We start from the raw sequence: 10,915 nt of genomic DNA on the forward strand, positions 1-10,915 counted from the left end.
AGTTAGTGATTTGCAGGCTCCTTGATTAAAAACACTGATAGTGTTTCTGGCTAGCCAGGCCAGCTCCCCACTGAGCAGTCCTGGAGGCCTCCTGGAGGCAGTGTCTGTAGAGTTTCAGGGAAGCCAAGTGGTCCAGACTGAGGACTCCTAGCTTGACTTTCCCAGTACACTGGCATTTGGAATTCAAACTCCCCATTCACCATGGCCCACAAGGTCTGGCATAACCTGGCCTGTGCCAACTGTCCATGTTCTAGACGCTGCGGTCTCCCTCCAGGTCTCTGCATGTGCTCTGCCCTCTCCCTGGAGCACTCTCCCTGTTGCTTCCTGAGTCTATAATCTCCTCCTCCAGGAAGCCCTCCCTGGGGCAGCTCCCTCCCAGCTCTTCCTCTCCGGGTTCATCGTCCTTTGGGAACTGGAGCTCTTTTTCCCGCCAGGCTGTACTGTTATTGAGGCCTGGGCTTGGGCTGTCCTGGTCACCGCCATGTCCCCAGCACAGTGCCCGGCCCCCTGTAGGTGCTCAGTAAACATTTGTGGACTAAATGAATCTTCACCGTTCACTGATTGGTGCATTCAAACTCTGACAGATTGTCTCCGACAGAAACATATCTGGGCCTCTCTGTTCCTTTGCCATCACGCTGTGGGAAGGGGGACGATGTTCTAGACCCGTTGACAGGCGGGAAGCCTGCCCGTGGGTGTCGGGGCCTGGCTCCAGATGTCGATGAACAGTCAGCCTCCTGGTACTTCGTGCCTGTGTCCAAGGGGGAACTGAGCTGAGCTGGTGACCTTGGGTCTTTCCAGGGGTGTTTTGGGGTGTGGCAGGGGAGACACATTTTTCAGGGCTGCGAAGAAGAAGGCTTGGTTTACAGAAGCCAAACGTGGAAACGGAGACACGCACACGCTTTTCGCTTTTGTCTGCAAGGATACACAGATGCCGAAGCCACCGCACAATCACACGCATACATGAAGCACACGTTGTGGTGCGGACACATCACAAAGGCACGCGGATGCCCAACCACGCAGACACGACGGGCACGCTCCTTTGTGTGTCTGCAGAGACGCACAACTCCACACGCACGAACTGGCTGAGGCCCCCAGAGCTGCAGATGCACAGAATTTCTTAGCTATCCGCAGTCGTGCCAAAGGGCCTCTGTGGACTCGCTCAGAGTTGTGTAAAAACCTATGGACCAAGGCACACAGATAATACGGAATCACACAGCCAGCTCCCATGACTGTGTCCGCTCTCTCCCACGCACACTCACACCACTCACACACACAGTTCCACGTATGTGGGCCTGCGCACAGAGCTAAGCGGAGGCCACTCTCAGCTGCTGGCCAGTCTCAGGTCCTGGCGCCAGGGGTGCTGTGGACCACTGTAAGGGCTCCCTTCTCATTCATCTGCAACCCAGACCCACCCAGCGTGGTGGTGTATCACTGACTGTAATCACTCCAGGCAGGGGGAGGCAGGAGTGTTCAGTGAGGTTGGAGCAAGCCAGGAGAACTTCCTGGAGGTCGTGAGTCTGGACGATCACCACCAAGTCCTGAAAAGATTTAGATGAGGAGAGAGTCCCTCAGAGCACTCTCTCCCAACTGTGGATACACAAGACCAAAGAAGAGGAAGCAGGAGAGACTGTGGGAAGCTAAGAGGAAGGACCAGACCAAGGTGGTGAGGGTGACTGTTTTGGAGAACTTTCCAACTGGACTTAGGATGAAAATAACATGAGTAATATTAATAATATGGCAGCAGTTGTTTAAGAAAACTGACCATGTGACAGGTGTTACGTTGTACACAACCACTGTATCTTCTATTTTCTTTTTTTTTTCTTTTAAGTAAGCTCCACGCCCAGTGTGGGGCTCGAACTCACAACCCCAAGATCAAGAGTTGCATGCTCCACTGAAGGACCCAGCCAGCATGCCCCCTCCCCTGCAATGATCCGCTGTATTTTCTTGTTTAACTCTCCTGTAACACTTTAAGGAGTTTGCTAACTGTGTGACCCTGGGCAAGTAACTTAACTTCTCTGAGCCTCAATATCCTCATCTGTAAAGTGGGGAGAAAAAGGGCACCTCCCTCCTAGCATTGTTCTTAGGAGTAAATGAGTTTATATGCAAAATGCTTAGAGCATGGCCTGGCAGAAAGTATGTTCCAGGCTGAGTGTAGGCGCCCACAGGCGAAAAGTATTATTATGCCCATTCCCCAGATAAGGAAACTAAGGGCCCGAGACCTTAGGGAATTTGCTCGACTTACAGGCTTGTGGGGAGGTGAGGCCCAGGTGGCAGCCCAGGCAGGGAGGCTCCCCTGCCCCAGGGTGGATGGTGCCAGGTCCTCCCCACCTGGGGTTCCGAGTGTGCGTGCCTGCAGGTGTGGGTGTGTGTGTGCACACCTGTGTGTGTGTGTGAGTGCTTGCGTGAGCACATTGTGTGGCAAGTCCATTGTTCCCCGACCCCGTGGTTCTCTGCGCAATCAGCCTGGCCCTCCCCACCCCAGCAGGTCATCCAGCCGCTGCCCACAAGCCACAGCCTTCCAGCCACACCCACACAGGCTTCCTCCTCCAGCTCTGGGGCCTCCCCGCTGCTCTCCGCCACTCTCCGCCCCACGCTCTCCCTCCTGCACCTTCAAGACACCGGTGGCCCCAGTGGTCCTTGCCGGTAGCCAGCCTGTCCCTGACTCAGGCCCCATGCCCCCTCACTGACCCCCAAGCAGCCTGCCAGCCCCCGCAGCCAGACGGCCATGCGGAGGTGTCTCATGGGGGTCACAGCGGGCCACGTGCCCGCGCCCGCGGTGGCTGAATTCCGCCTGTGATTCAGTCGGCTTGTCTGGGCTGCCGGGGGTGCCCTGGCTAGATGATGTCAGTGGCCAGGTATGCAGCCCGGGGTTTCTCTGAGGTGACTCAGGCGCCTGAGCTACCCTTTCCCTCCTGTAGTAGACACTCTGGGCAGCTGTCCAGGGCCGGCAACGGGCCGGTGGCTTGACACTCCCTTCCCGGCCCCTTCCACGCCCTCAGAAGGCCTGAGCTGTGGGAACAGTGGGGTGGGGGGTAGGCACTTGGCAGGGCACAGAGGCTCAGGGCCCCATGCCAGCCCTGCCAGCCCAGCAGGCTTTCCCCACCTCCCTCCAAGACCCAGACTCACAGGTTGTTGTGGGATGAAATTCATTCATTCATATATTCATTCAATCAGCTGTTCAAACACATCTACTGAGCAGGTCCCCTGTGTCAGGCACTGGGGATCAGAGCTGGGGACAGAGCTGGGACCGAAACAGACAGAAATCCATTACAAAGCTCCTAGCGGGGTCTACACACTGTGCCTTGTAACCATTACTAGTGTTACCCCCTCCCCAAATTCTGTTCCCCCAGCCTTCAAGACTCAGGCTGGTGTCTCCTCCTTCTAGGCAGCTCTCCAGACAGTTCTATCTTCTTTTAATCCTTAGTTCCTAACAGTCCTTGGAAGAAGTCCTTTCTGGAATCTGACCGTCCACCAGCCTGCCTCAGCAAATTCTTTCTTCTCTTCAACTGTCTGCATGTCCCATCCCCTTGAAGGATTTGCACCTCTATTCTTCCTACCTCCAAACTCCACCCCTTCTCTGCCTTCTCCAGAACCTGAACTTGGCAGTGATGATGCGATCGGGCCTTATAGACCCCGACTGCTCACTGTGTACCTACCCCAGAGCTGTGACTTATGGACACAGCTTCCTTTGGCCACAGTAACTTCTCGGAAGGTCTGTGATCATGCCCATTTTTGGGGAAGGAAACAGAGACTCAGAAGTACTTTGGTACCCATTGGCTCAGGACCACACAGCCAACACCCAAGTCTGGATATGTGCATCTGGGGCCATGCAAAGAGGAAGGAATAATACCACAGATAATCCAAAGTGATATTTTGGTAAATGTTTATTTTGTGCCAGGCACTTTCTAAATGCTCTCTAGATGAACTCCTTCACTTCTCACAACAGTTTCATGAGTGGGCTGATTATTATCCCCATTTGACAGATGAGAAAACTGAGGTATGTAGAGGTCCTAATGCTAAAACAGAGAGAACTGCACAGTTCAAGTCCACAGATATTGACAGTTAGGTCCTCCTATGCATCCCACAGTGTGGCGGGTGCTGAAAATTAGAACTGCACAGCCAGACGCAGTGCCCCCTCCTGCAATCCAAACCACACACAGGAGACCACCACCTCAAAGCACAGAACCAGCCACACAGTTACACCGACACTTGACATGGACACACATGAATCACTGATTCATTTACTCAGTGAATAATTACTGAGTACCTACTGTGTGCAGGGCAGTGCTTGGGACCAAGCAGTGACCACGACAGCTCTGGGCCCCACCTTCATGGGGCACACAGTCCAGTGCAGGAGACAGACGGTAGACAAACAAAGGTATAACTAGAAATTGTGATAAATGCTGTAGAGAGAACCCGAGATAAACTGCTTGAAAAAAAAAGCATATAGTTAAACATACAGATGATGTATACAAGACCCACAATGACACACTCACAGGGAACCAGAAATGAAAACCAGAGGCAAAACCATACACATGCACAGGTACTGTTTCACGTGTGACCACACGCAGAGACACAACTACACAACTACACACACATACACCACACCACACTTTCCACAGTTAGCAGGGCTCCAAACACCCATATATCCAGATACACAAATGTAAGCTGGGGAAACTCTCAGTCCCGTAGTCAAAGGAAACCCTCATGATAGTGCTTTCACACAGGAAATACCCGACGTACACATTGTCACCGGCCAAGTCATGCACCTCCGGTCATATCCATTCACACTGTCACACACCCAGTTTTTTCTTTCTGCTTGGAGATTCGCCCAGCCCTGGTCACATGAAGCTATTGACTATGGGGTGTTGGGGGGCGTGAGTTGGCGATGAGTTATTAGACCCTCCCAGCTGCGGACAGCATCGCGGACACAGGATGGAAGGACCGCGGGGCTGCCTGTCCGATGAAAGAGGCTCAAGAAGGACAGGCAAGAGAACAGAACCCGAGGGGACCGGGGAAAGGAACGGGAGGGAGCTCTCGGGCTGTGGCTACAGCTGTGTGTGCAAGTACTGGTTGGGACCTCCGTAACAACAGTTCACCCAGAAACCCGGGAGTCTGAGGCAAAACTTTGTGTCTATTTTGGTTGTTATTGTTTGGGGGAATATGAGACAGCCAGGGCGCGGGAGACGCTGGACAAACAGACATGCCGAGGAGGAGGGGGCCCAGACGAACAGATACCCAAGCGGAGGCGGTCCTGGGTCAGACAGGAGGAGCGGGCGACAAGCAGACGGCGGCTGTCGAAAGGGAAACCGGCAATTTGGGGACCCGGTTCTCCCCCGCTCCCATCACCGCAGGGCGCTCCCCCACCCCCACCCCGCCCCGGGCTCCCGGTCCGCCAGTCTGTCCGCCCGGGCCGGTGCAGGTTGTGCCCTGTGCGGCCGCGCAGCCGGGCCGGGACAAACAGCCTTCACGTTGCTAGGCGACGGCGTTCCACAGTCCGTCGCGTCACCGCGTCTGCGCGGGCGGGGGGGGGGCGCGCGGAGACGGCGGCCGAGTCGTTTGTTGACGTTGCCTGGCAACCACGTTGGTGCTGCTGGGCAACGCCGGCCGACTGTTCGCTCTCTTAAAGGGGCAGGAACAGTTTACAGGCGCCAACTGGGCGGCTACACTGAGGCGCGGCAGGGAGAGGAGAGGTTCCTCCCCAGACGTCGGGGAGGTGGAGGGGAATGGAGGCCGGGTTAGGTCCTCCGGAGCAGAGAAAGAATACGAGGCGGGAGCACTGAACTCAAGTGTTTGAGATGTTAGTGTTCGATGTTAGACTGATTGCACGTGTGCATAGGCGCACTGTGGGCACGTCCAGGGGGAATGGGTGGTAGTGATAACGGGCCAGACAGACCTGGGTGCAAATACCCGCTCTGTGACCTTAGCCTGTGACTTCCTTTCTCTGAGCCTTTTTCCTTCCTGAAATGGATGTGATAGCATCACTCATCTCCAGAACTGAGACTTTGTGAAGTCCCGTTAAGCACTTAGTACTTAGTAAGTGGTCCATCCATAACAGGTACAATTATGCCATTTAATAACCGGGTTCTGTTCTTCCTCACCGGGTTTTGGGATAAATGACATGGTGTTTTTAAAGCACTGCAGCACAATACACTCAATACAGGGGTGGAAGGGGGCGTTTCTTATTACTAGTGTTTGTATGTCTTCTCCTCTGTAAAGAAACTCATCAGAGGGCATTGACTGTCGTTGTCCTTCCCGGTGCCTTGGGGTGCAAAGGCTATGGAATCAGGCAGATATGGTTGGAATTCCTGTCCTGCTGGTTGCTGTCTTTGTGACCCAGAGCAAGTGCCTTGCCCTCCTCCAGCCCTCTGCTTCCTCCTCAGTGAAACGCGTGATCGCTCACATCTCGCAGAGTCACTTCCAGATACTGGTCCTGGGTGAAGGGGTCCCCTCTCGCTGGGTGTGTCAGGTCAGTGCCCCATGTCTGCAGCGTGACTCACAGGGCTATGTTATGTAAAGCTCCTAGACTGTGCACAGAGGGCAGGTTATATAAATGTATTTAATGTGCATCCTACATACCAGGGCTGGGGAGGAGACCTGGCTTGGTAAGTTTGCAATTGCCCAACCATGGCCCAGGCTGCTTCTAGGAAGTAGGACCTATAAAACGGGACCATGTGTATACTGTCTCAATGAAAAGGTTCCCTTCTTAGGGTATCTCTAGCTCCCTTAAATGGCTGTCTTAATCCCTGCCTCTTTATGTATGTCTCTCTCTCTGCGTCTTTCTGACCCCTATCTCTCTGTCTTTCACTATCTCTGTGCATCTCTGTCACTGTCTCTGTTCCCTCTAAGTCCCTTTCTAGGTCTCTGCCTCCCTCTGGTACTCCCTCTTTTCCTGAGTCTCTATATTCTGAGTCTCTGCTCATTTCTGGGTCTCTCTCTCTCTCCGTCTGATTCTTTTTTATGTTTATTTTATTTTATTTTATTTTATTTTATTTTATTATTTAACTCTGAAACTTGTTCTCAAAGGGAGTCCACCAATTTCAGGCAGCACCGGGCCTCTCACAGTGGGCTGCTGTGTGATGTTGGGATGGAGCTTCTGCTCTTTGAACCTCTGCTCTTCCCTGGGTGCAAAATTAGGCAGAGTAACTAGCACAGGCCAACAGGGGTTCCAGTCATCTAGGGAGCTTTTTAAAGGTGGCTTTCTCCAGTCCTGCACCCAGAAGCTGTGGGTCAGAGTCTCAGAGAAGGAGGTGACAGTTATAACTGTGAGATCCAGCCTGGGTGGTTCTGATCAGCTGGCCAGAACCGCTGACCCAGAGCCTCCGACCCACCTGTCTGGGCTCCATCTTCTGATGCCACCTGATAGGTGAGCTTCTATGGAGACAGGTGGCCAGGGACGAGAGTGATTCCCACTGCAGGTAGAGGGTCCTGAGTGTGGATATTCAAATGACAAAGACGGAGTGGGAGTGAGGGTGCGGTCAGAGAGAGAAAGAGAGAGACAGCAAGACAGAGACTGACAGAGAGAGAGACGGGATAGAGCCAAAAGTAGAGGAAGAAAGAGAAACAGCAAGAGATAGCAAGAGACAGAAATTCGGTGTTTTTGGGCACACTGCCCCGGAAATGCACCTCTGTGGCAGAGGGCCATGTCCCTGTCTGCGTGCGAGTGTGGGACCGTTAGCAGGTTGCTGCAGGTAGGGCTGGGGTGTGCCCGGACCCCTGCTAGGATTAAGTGTGGGAGGCAGATGCCCAGCGGGGAGGTTCTGGGCGGACCCCCTCTGCATGTACCTGCCTGCCTCCAAGCCAGTGTCCTGGGCCAGCATAGGTGACTCGCTGACAACTTGAGCACCACTTGGGCGGTATTCTCCTACTGGCTCACCCTTCTCAAGGCCAGCGGGTGGGGCCGAGGACTATCTTGCTTCTGCGGTCCTGGGGCTCACGTGGCAGAGTCAGAGGATTGGTCTGGATGCTCAAGGTGTTGCGAATTTGACAACAGTACCATCTTTGGAGCCTGACTGAGTTGTGAGTCCTGAGGCAAGCTGAGTGACCTCTCTGTGGCTCAGTTTCCGCATCTGTGAAACAGGGGTGATAAGAGCTTCTTTGGAGATGGGTGGTGAACACCAGCTAACATAATGGTGACTACTGCCATCTACTGAGGGCTTGCTGTGAGTGTGCTTGTCAGCAAATTCTGCAGCTCCAAGTTCAAACACCTCCAGAATCAGATCCCTGGGACCCCAGTCCAAGTCAGCTTCGCCTGTTACCTGAGCCATTGCCTGGGGCTCCTCCCAGGTCTCCCTGCCTCCCCCTTAGCCTCCCAAGTCTATTCCCCATATACAGACCCAGGGATGCTGTTCAAGTCAAAGTCAGGTCGTGCCCCTCTTTTTGCTCAGAACCGTCCCATGGCTCCTGCCTCATTCAGAGTAAAAGTCAAAGGCTTCACTATGGCCCATGAAGCCATCCACATCTGACCTTACTCCCTCTCCCTGTCTCTGCCACTCCCCTCCCCTTGTTCTCTCCACTGTAGCCACGCACTGACCTGCCTGTTCCTCCAGTGCACCAGACATGTTCCCACCTAAAGGCCTTTGCGCTTGCTGGTCAGGGGACTGCTATCCTCTTAGCAGGGAGCCTACATGACAGTCCCATCCCCCCTCTGGGGTCTTTGCTGATACCACCTTCCCCAACCACCCTATTTAAAATCCAAAAATGATGGGACGCCTGGGTGGCTCAGTTGGTTAAGCAGCTGCCTTCGGCTCAGGTCATGATCCCAGCGTCCTGGGATCGAGTCCCACATCTGGCTCCTTGCTCTGCAGGGAGCCTGCTTCTCCCTCTGACTCTGCCTTCCACTCTGTCTGCCTGTGCTCGCTCTCGCTCGCTCTCTCTCTGACAAATAAATAAATAAAATCTTTAAATAAAATAAAATAAAATAAAATCCAAAAATGCCTTTCTCCCCTCTCCCCCAGCACTCAGTACTTCCCAGTGCGCTGATGTCTGCAAATATACTGTTCACCACCTCCCTCCTTGTCCCCAAAGCAAGTGCTCCTTCGAGGACCAAAACCTTTGTCTCCTTCACTGTTCCAGACCCAGCACTTAAAACTGCGCCCGGCATAACAGGTGCTCGATACATAGCGGTTGCATGAATGAATGATAGACGGAATGGGCCAGAACTGTGCTACGAGCTCTCAGTCGGTGAATTTAGCTAAATCGTCACCACACCTCTATAGGCTAAGTGCTACCCATTTTACGGACGTGGAAACTGAGAATCAGAGAGGGGAAGTCCCCGTGACAGAAGTGCAAAGGCCCTGAGATCTGAGCTAGATTATCCTGCCTTGAGAGGCGTCCCCGCGGACCTGGGTTTGTGTGTGTTTATCTTGGCTAACTCTGTGTTCATCCCCCCCCCCCCCATTCCTTGTGTCTCCTGGTCTCTCTCCATCACTGCGTCCCGGAGCGCACCCCGTGGCTTTGACCTCCACGAATTTCTCCAAGCTTCTTGCTCCGGGGTGCCGAATCTCCAGGTCCGTGTTGTTGGCTCCCGGTCACCGGGTCTCTGAGCCCTGCAGGCCTCTGGGGGCGAGGGCCCCGGGCTCCAGTCCGGCCCCGCCACCTCCCGGCCACCCGGCCACTGAGCGGCCCGACTAGCTTGGGCCGCCACAGGACGGGCGGGGCCTGTTGCCCGGAGACCAATGTTTTGCCGCCGCAAACTGGGTCTCTGGGCCACCGCGGGGGGGGCAGCCTGGGAACCCGCGCCGGGCGTGGGAGCGGGCCGGGGAGGGGCGCCGGCCGGCCTGGGGGCGGGGAGCGGCGGGGAGGGAGGGGCGGCTGCCGGAAGGGAAAGGGTTGGGGGGGAAAAGACTAGGGTGGACAATGAGGTTGGGATATCCGGGCAGTTTCGGGACAGCAAAAGGGGACTGGGGACTGATACTCGGGACAAGAAAGAGGATTAGGGGTCAGTTTGAGTGTGGTGGAGGGGGTGTTTGGGGAAGATTGAGATCCTGGGGCAAGCTCGGCGGGGAACGGGGTGGTGGGTGGCTCGGAGGAGATTCGGAGGGCGGGGTAGGAAGGTGGAGGAGGAGTTTGAGGGAGCCGGAAGAGGAGCCCCGGGATGGGTGAAAGAAGGCGGGCATGGGAATCTGGAAGTTTCGAGAATCACAGCGGCGGGAGTGAGAGCCGGGAGCTGGCGGGGGAGGAGGAGTGCAGAGGACAGATATTTGGTGGGGTCAAAAAGCTGAGTTACAGGGGTACTCGCACTGAGGGTAGAGACTTAGGGGGGCGTTAAGGATCCCTGAGGATTTGGAGGATAAAGCGGTCCGGAAACAAGGGTGAATCAGAGGAGGGGGCACCCCTGCCACTTCGGGCTCCTGGCGGGAGGGGCACTCCCCGCCCATTGTCCCCGGACCCGTCAGGACGTCCGGCGACATCCCTGGGGATGCGACGTCGGGTTGTGTAACACCGCCAGGCCCGGGGGAGGGGCTGGAGTTGACTCCCGGTTCCTTTCCACGCCCTATCCCAAGAGAGTGACTAGGGTCGGGATCCCCCTGCGGTTTGTGACATCACAAGTGGGCGGAGTCCACCGGAGGCTTGAACTTTTCTTTGGTCTTCGCTCCGCTCCACTGGAGAAGCAAGTTCTGGGGTCCGAAATCCTTGGTGGGGAGGGGTATCACGATGGACGCCTTTGGCTGAGGGGCCCTGAGGGCCACAGGTTTTAGGGAAGAGGGTAAACTGAGTCCCAGAGAACAATGACCCCTTTCATCTGATTCCGTCATTCGGTAAAGATGTATATTGAGAGAGCAGCGTCCTGGCTACCATCCTAGGTGACTGGGACACAATAGTGAACAAAACAAGAGTCCCAAATCCCAGCAGCCTTGGGCTCACGGGTGATTCTGAGCCCAGACCAATTCCACCCCAGCCCACCTCCTTGAAG

At 55.0% G+C, this 10,915-nt stretch overlaps 1 long non-coding RNA gene across 1 annotated transcript; it reads right to left on the reverse strand.

The window, feature by feature from the left end:
* Positions 1 to 5,867: 5,867 nt before the first annotated feature.
* Positions 5,868 to 10,500, reverse strand: LOC101691643. The gene is made up of 3 exons (XR_001182039.2): positions 9,448 to 10,500; positions 7,786 to 8,069; positions 5,868 to 7,428 (listed from the first exon to the last, which is right to left on the reverse strand). It is a non-coding gene; the product is annotated as an uncharacterized LOC101691643 (long non-coding RNA).
* Positions 10,501 to 10,915: the final 415 nt, after the last annotated feature.

The sequence above is a fragment of the Mustela putorius genome, unplaced genomic scaffold, assembly GCF_011764305.1.
Source record: "Mustela putorius furo isolate JIRA1106 unplaced genomic scaffold, ASM1176430v1.1 tig00000196_pilon_pilon_pilon, whole genome shotgun sequence".
NCBI lineage: Eukaryota > Metazoa > Chordata > Mammalia > Carnivora > Mustelidae > Mustela > Mustela putorius.